General features: G+C 40.7%; 2 long non-coding RNA genes across 2 annotated transcripts; one reads left to right on the forward strand and one right to left on the reverse strand.

The window, feature by feature from the left end:
• Window positions 1-209: 209 nt before the first annotated feature.
• On the forward strand, window positions 210-2,404 carry LOC125975055 (uncharacterized). Its single transcript, XR_007483845.1, has 2 exons — window positions 210-875; window positions 1,424-2,404. It is a non-coding gene; the product is annotated as an uncharacterized lncRNA (long non-coding RNA).
• Window positions 1,385-4,964, reverse strand: LOC125975054 (uncharacterized). Its single transcript, XR_007483844.2, has 4 exons — window positions 4,661-4,964; window positions 2,419-2,472; window positions 1,663-1,804; window positions 1,385-1,514 (listed from the first exon to the last, which is right to left on the reverse strand). It is a non-coding gene; the product is annotated as an uncharacterized lncRNA (long non-coding RNA).
• Window positions 4,965-8,066: the final 3,102 nt, after the last annotated feature.

An 8,066-nucleotide genomic window follows, 5' to 3' on the forward strand; every position in this document is an offset into this window, starting at 1 on the left:
AACACTATATAAATTGATTGAATATTATTATTATTATTGTTTTAATGCCTCAAGAAGATTTGATTTAAATGATTCCCAGGAATCTGGAATGGATTGGATTGCACTTTTCCATTCCTTTCATAGGCTAAATATTTTTACTTACATGCTCATATTAAAATGTATCAGTTACATGTAGAAATGCAACTCTAAGTTTTTTTTTTTTTTTTTTTTTACTCGCACGCAGCATTCTACCAAAAACTGACGTGGTCCTCGGTCAAGGTAACAGCCAAGTTTGTTTCATTGCTTCATAACCAAATGTAACCTAAAGAGTTTCTAACATGACGCACACATACACTTGCAGCCAGTAGCAGTTGCTTTGTTTATTTTACAGACTAAAAGATGTGGAGGCCATAACTCTAAGGCTGCCTTAAAAGCATTCTCTTCCGGGCCCTTGGGCTCCATGTGGAAGTCATTAAGGCTTCCATGCAGGTGACTGACACTGAGTGACCACTCCTCATGAGCCATACGTGCGATAATGAAGCACAGTTTCCTATGTTAACTTTATATTATTTGACAAAGAGTGGCAGATATTTTTTTTCCAACGACTCCATTGTCAGAGTCATCAGGTATGTAATGAACGGTACCAGGTGAATGTTATGGTTCCTCAGTCCTTCTATAGTCTTCTGACAAATCTGGTTAAGCTCAGATTTAAATTGAGTGACATTGACCTACATATCTACAGCTGGGAGAATTGGAGCCTTTCAAACTGAATTCAGAGCATCCATCAAAACCTACATTAAGTGTATACCAGCTTGCAAACACAAACACTACGGTGAATATGTTCCTCCCGACAGAATGAATCTGGAGATGGATGTCAGGATTGTTTGGAGGAAAAGGTAAATAGTGAAGTGGCTTTTGGACTTTAATGTTGTGTTTACGCTGTAATTAGTCTTCTCAGAATGAGCCTGCTGACAGAGGGCTTGAGACTGTGTGGCATGATAGAATAAACTCTAAACAGCCCCCGTCTGAAGAATCCTTCAATGCTCATAAACTAAGACGCCTTGCACAAACTACCGCCTCTCGTTTTCCGAATGGGTGGTCTGATTTTTCCTCGTCTGGCTCTTCCACCAAAACCTCTTCCTTCCACTTGTTTGGTCTTCTGTTTATGCTACTCATTCCACTCACTTATGTACGTTTACATTTTGGCCTTCATTTTTCTCCCTGCCCCCGTTTGACCTTCAAGCTCCTAAATGCAAAAAATCAATTTTGAAATTATAAATTTAGAGATTTGGGTCAATCAAAAGTTGCCATTTTAAGACAAGCTACAGTTTTCAAATAAAATGCCTCCTCTCAAAAAGAAAGTTGTCATGATGAGAAATAAATACAAGAGACACTTGTTTTACTCCATCGTAGTAATTTGTAAGTGTCTCCCTGGTTTTTGCAGTTTCCTATGAGGTGAGTTGAGCCGCAAGCTCCAGCCCACATGGGTTATGTCACTACGATGTCCACCTGAGCAAACAGGACAAGGAGGTTTTCTGGGGGCAGACCAGCGGGGAAAGAATTGGTGAGGTATAGGTCCAACCGAGTGACAGCCTATGTATAATAACATTAGTCTTCCTCCTTCAGGACACAACTCTGTTCTGTTTTTTCTCTCGTTTTTTTTTTTTTCTTTCATGGTATTACCTCCAATAGCAACACATTCCTGTCATGCCTCACTGCTGTTCCCTGTTTAGAATTCTCATCACAAACGCCATTACACGCACGGGCTGGAGCCGACCGGAGCACCCGCCAGGGAGAGACTGTGGACCCGAAGGTTGTCCAAAGCCTGCAGTAGAAAGATGAAGGCGTTCCAGCAGTCATCCTCACGCAGACTTTTTCTAAAAAGCTATGAGTAATACTTGAATTGTCCGTAATAGGAACACAATGTTTTTTGAAAAGCGAATAAGCGATGACCTCACTTTTTGTATTTTTTTTTTTCCTGACACTAAACTGTCTTGATATCAAAACTGTCTTTGGTATACTAGGATGGATGAACCCCTCTGACTTCCAAGCGGACGATTTATGATTATGAAGTGGAGCCGCCTTTCAGGATACCACATCTTTATAGAAAGCAGACCTGCTTCGTTCTCCAGGCGCTCTTTTAAGTCGGCCCAAATGCGGCACCAGAGGACCGGAGCAGCCGTCACTCAGCGGACGTTCTGGATTTCGTTGACCCACACTACAGCGTGTTAAAGAACAGAAGGTTCAACACAATCTTACCCGCATAAATAGTATTGTGAACTCTAAAGAAAGAAGCGGACGGCAATAGTCACTCAAAGTCTGGTTGATTTCATCAACCTGTTGTACTCTAGTACAACAAACACATAGGCCTTCACATTAAACTTGTGATTTAAACTTAAAAAAAATAAAAAAAGAGTAAAATTTATGATGATGTCTCACTGGCTTGTAGCGAAGATTCGATTCAATGTCCGTCATCTATTTGGACGATGCAGTCTGTTTTAAAACAAAATAGAGCGACATTAGATTTTTGAAAATCAATTCCACTTTATAACTGTAGGGGGAGCCCCGTAGTGACTATTCTTAATTGCACACGTAAATGTAAACACACCCAAGCACTTTTACAACAACAAGCAATGAGAGGAAATCACACAAATTAAAGCAGGCTGGCTACATTTGTGTGGCAATTTTCCGCTTCTACTACTGGCACAAAGCAGCCTCGGTCATGGCACATTAACACCCGAGGATACAAAGTGGCATGCAGTACCAGCCCAACCGCAACAAGAATTGATCTGTCATTGACCTAAATTCACAACAACTATATGGACTGTGGATGATTTGTCAGATTAAGCAAGGAAACACTTAGTCACACCAGCGTGGGCACGCATGCCCGTCTGGTAGGGTGACACATTCTTACAGTACTGTTGTTGTGATGAAGGCCAACATCGTGCCTCCACTCTGCAGTTGCTCGGTTGGAACTTTTATGCAGCTCCAAGCTGTCACCCTGCTGTTTTCCTCAAAACAGGAAATTGTATAGTTTATTCCTAAATATAGGTTGTGTGGGTTATACAGTATTTCTCAAGGGCACACTTAAGCATTTACTGTATTGGCTTCTGCAATGCAAAAAAAAAAATGACTTACAACAATCTGGATGCCAGTGTGATTGCCACTGTGGTAAAACAAAGGCTGAAGTAAGTCTACATACAGAGATTTAAATGTAACATTTATCTCAAAATGGTGTACCTCTACTTCGTTGTTATTGATACTTTGATATTGAAAATTTCCCACATTCATTTTGATAACGATAGAATGATAATGTTAATGTAAGGACAATAAATATACACTGCCTTTCAAACAACAGTACTGACAAATTTGTATATTTTTGAGTGTAGTTAAATTTAGATAAGCACGACATCCAGTGCTAAAAGATCAAATAAATCTAGCCATGGGAATGTTCTAGAATCTAGAACAATATTATATTTCTAAATGATAACAATGGCTAGTAAATGTTCATCAAATTTCCAAATAACAACTGCAAATAAATTTTCCAGATGTTTGCTGCAAGTAAATTTCCCAGATGTGCTGACTGAGATCATCACCATCAATATAAAATGTGATATAGTAATATATTTTGTAATATTTGTAAATTAAGGATTAGGTTCAGCCACAGGTGGAATTTTTTTCTTCTGAAAGTCAGATGGTAAAATTTTTAATGCACAAGCTTTTATAGGTTAAACTTGAAAAAAAATGTAATATCTCCAAAATTTGGTGCTGGAGAAAAGTAAAGACTTTTTTTAAATCAGTGTCAAAAACACATTTAGTGACATTTAAAGCCATCTCTAATTAAAATTTGCTTTTGACCATAATAAATAACTCAATAATTCAGTGAATAAGTTATGTTTACATAAGCTTGAGTATTGTTATTTAGCTATGAAGATCTGCTTTGCATTTACAGACCACAAACTCTGTTGTTGCTTAAGGAATTTTCAAAGTGGAAGTTTTCTGTAAAAAAAAATGTGGATTCTATGCAAACAGCCCCTCTGGGTGTAATAGTATGTTAACGTTAGCGCTCAGTTGATGCTATTCCAAGTATGAACCACATTGTGGCCAAAGAGTCTACCATTTATTATGATTATGTTCTTTATTCTCAGGGACTTCTCCTTATGTCACTCTTGCGTACCGCCATTCAAGCCTTTAGCTTTATCCCATTGGTAGTTTGAGATTGAGTTCGTTCACTCCGTAGAGTACCATTTTCAAAGCGTAGCGGTAAATGTACAAGCCGGGCCACCCATCACACACTTGAGGCGTTTCATGCACTGCAGTGTATTTGACATCATTTGGAAACCAAACAGATGAGCAAACATGGCGACGGCAACATTAATGGAGCTTGAAGCGCTGATTTCCCAGCATTGGTGACCTGCTACTGAGTAGACTCTCATGTATGCATGCACAGATGTTTCCCGAAGAGGTCCAGCCGTTATAGCATGTAGCGTGACATGCAAATCAACTACCATGCATATGGATTTCTGACTGGCATAGTACTGTGGTTAAACTAAATATAGGGAAATTTGATCATTGCAGATGTTTTACTGTCTGTGAGTGTCAGATTAAATTATTAAAGTTAGATGTTGTATAGTTGTTGTCACACGCTTATCTTAAAAGAAGGTGTACAGCTATTGCCTACCTTGTTGAAGATGGAGGAAGAATGTCCAACATGGAGGCAAGCAGGCAGAGGTAGAAAGGTGATGGCAGGCAAAGGTTGTAGGCAAGCGGGTGCAGCCATTCCAAATTGTTTGTAATCCAACAAAGGATAAATAATCTGAATGCAATGTTTCAACATAAAGGGTTGCAAGAAGTCAACTAAAGTTTGCTTCCCAAGTTCTCCTAGATTCCAAAGGATACAAGCTTGAAGCAGTAACAAACTATATCACTACTATCTTCCTTTGCCTAACTGAGGCTGACTACTATGTGGGAGCAGCCATCTTTACCTGGTCAGGTAACTGATCAGGTGACTGACCAGGTGACCAAAGGCTGTGTCAAAATAAAAGTCCATGGCCCAAGGCCAGCAAATATTCACCAAAGTTCAAAATAAAAGTCCATGGCCCAAGGCCAGCCAATCCGAACCAAAATAAGAGTTTAAGCTGAGGAAACTAAAATGACCCCCTTATAGCTAAAACGTGTGGTTATAACGAACATATTTACAATGGAGCCAATTTTCAAGAAACAAATCATTTTCAATTTCTAAAATCTAGTTCTATGTGTTATTTTTGTCAACAATAAACCTAAAACTATCAAAAAACATTTTGAACATCATTGGTTATTTTGTCGCATATCATTTGCCACACTGTGTAGATTCGACAAGACAAATCTCAGTGGTCGACGGCCACAACCCTCAACTGGCAAAATGAGTAGTTCCGAGCTGGATCTGCTGATGGTCTGCTGGCATGCAGCGTCGGAAGAAATCCTGTTTTTTGCAAGCCCTCGGGATGTCATTTCAGCCAGCAGTGCAAGTCAGGCAACACTTACAAGCACAGCTTGTCCGACCATTTGGAGAGCGGCAGACTAGTTTTATGGTCTCTGTACTGGACGGTGTAAAGACATATAAAAGTGCCTGGTCACTGCAATCAAAGCAAAGAGACGGCAACCCTGTGACGCCAGAGCTGCGGTGATGGTGATTCTCACAGACACGAGAGGCCAAGTTTGTCAGGGCAATGGCGAGGTTCCATCGCAAGATTCCACAGTATCAGTCGGGTCAATCAGTGGCTGAGACAAAGCAGTTCCTAAAGCCAGGCAGTCTTTGAACCCAGCAGGGAGAACTCCCCCGGGTCTCTTATCTCATTAAACTTGAAAAGGTATATTAATCCTTGAAAGGCTAAGATAACAGTAAGGTTGACGCTAGTCAAGGAGACTGACAGCATTATTAACACTATCTCCAATGGGGTCATCAGTGTTTTATCAAAGAAGACAGAAGGAAAAGTTATGGACTTTTTTTCTCTGCTCTTAAAAGGATGTTTGGTTTTAAACTCCTTCAAGGAGGTGTTTTTTCTACTGTGGGATATTTTTCTATACCAGGATTTTTTTTTTTAGATCCTGGTGACAATTCATGAAAACTATCTGCTGTATCAGTCATGAAGAAGAACATGAATATTTTATAATGTTGGTAAATATCTTTTTTACTAACAAAATGAGCTCAAAATATTCAGAAATAAAAGATTCTTCTCCTTCTCAAAGATCAAGTTGTCATTTTCTACACTTCCTCTGCTGTTCTGTGTCCTCTGAATACGTTCACATTCCTTGTGTGAAAATAAAACGCTTCAAAGCGATTACTGAAGTCCATTTCCCTATTCTGGAGTACATGCAAGCCTCCAATGATTTAATCTTGCGAGGTTTATGATTTAATGGCAAATGGCAGCCAATGAAGGACAAAACGCTGGGCCTTGGACAGGCCAATGCATCGCGGGCCACAAACATTCAGTCAGCTTTCAGCAGCACGCCCATCTGACATCAGCCCACCTCCCTCCTTCCTCTCTTTTCTTTCACGCCAGGACACAAAACACTTCTCCGTCGGCCGCCAGTGCTGCACTGTCCCACGTTTCAAGTGCAGTTTAACAGCACATGGAAAGAAAAACACCACGTCGTACCACTGGGTGCCAGATTCATGCAAATCTCAAGGCGCACGCTTGAAAGCTGGAAATTTTCCTTTGCTGTTCTAAGCTGTCTGTCATCGTCAACATTGGTGGGCAGGAGCTGGCAGAGTAGAGTTTCACTGAATACATGTCTTTACTCATTTATCTCGGAATTATGGGCCATGATCTTATGTGATGTCAAACGCTCAGCATATATTGACATTTGTGGATAGTTGAGCATTACCATGAAAGACCAGGATATGTGGTGAATGCTGTTTTACCTTCTGCGGACGCTGTAATCAAAACATGACATCAATCTGCTACAGCTTGCCTATGATTGACAGCCATCATGCTGTGAACGGATGAAGCACTCGGGAAAACTATGCTCGAGGGCCACAATCGACTTGACATTCCATCCATCCATCCATCCATCCATCCATCCATCCATCCATCCATCCATCCATCCATCCATCCATCCATCCATCCATCCATCCATCCATCCATCCATCCATCCATCCATCCATCCATCCATCCATCCATCCATCCATCCATCCATCCACCATTTTTTTTTCACATTTGGAGCCAAGCTAAAGTTGATCACAAATGACATTTTTGTCTTCAATGAACCTAACTAGCATGTTTTGGAATGTTGGAGAAAGCATACTGGGTGTGATTCAAGATGCAAACCTCTTGATTGTGTGGAAGATGTGCTATTCGCAACTTGCTGCCCCATTGTAAAAAAAATAAGATGCAAAGTAAGTATGACGGCGATCGGGGTGTTTCCTCAGTTAACTTTCTGTTTCTAACTTGGACTTAAAGTTGATGTGTGCTCCAGTGGTCTTTACTTTGGCATGTGTCCTGCCTCATTACATCAAAATGTACAATGTTTAAGGGAGCGTTGGGCCTGCATCAAAAAGAGAGCAAAAAAAGTTTAGCCAATGCTGTAAAACTTAAACATAAAATTCTACTTAATTTGTCATTTGCAAACGGGAGAACTGTCATCCTGTGGCATGGAGCTTGAAATATAGGCTGCAGTGAAGCTGATCTCCAACCTTGTGGTCCTCAGGGCCCAAAGAAACATTCCACATCGCTTTTTTTGAGCGTACTGGATTCATTTTTGGAGTCAATCAATCAGTCGTCTCCAATGACTACCACAAAACGACCACGCTGCGGGCTGCGGGTCATCAGTCCAATTAGTCGTGATGGAAGTGTGAAGGGGCCAAAATGCTGAAACCTTCTCAAATTCAACACTCTGCAGCGTCGTCCCCTACGGAGGGCTTCAAAGGCGAGCGTACGTCATGGATAGAACGTTAGGAAGCAAGCCTGACGTGTGCGGTCGAAGCGATTCCCTTTGATTCATGTCGGTGTGACTAAATCAAAACTCAAAGTTCCTGCAAGGAACAAAGTTCAATTTTTTCTCTGAGTGCTTGCAAGCTCTTTTGTTTGCAACGTGCAGTTGCTAGC

Source organism: Syngnathus scovelli, chromosome 9 (genome assembly GCF_024217435.2).
Source record: "Syngnathus scovelli strain Florida chromosome 9, RoL_Ssco_1.2, whole genome shotgun sequence".
Classification (NCBI taxonomy): Eukaryota; Metazoa; Chordata; class Actinopteri; order Syngnathiformes; family Syngnathidae; genus Syngnathus; species Syngnathus scovelli.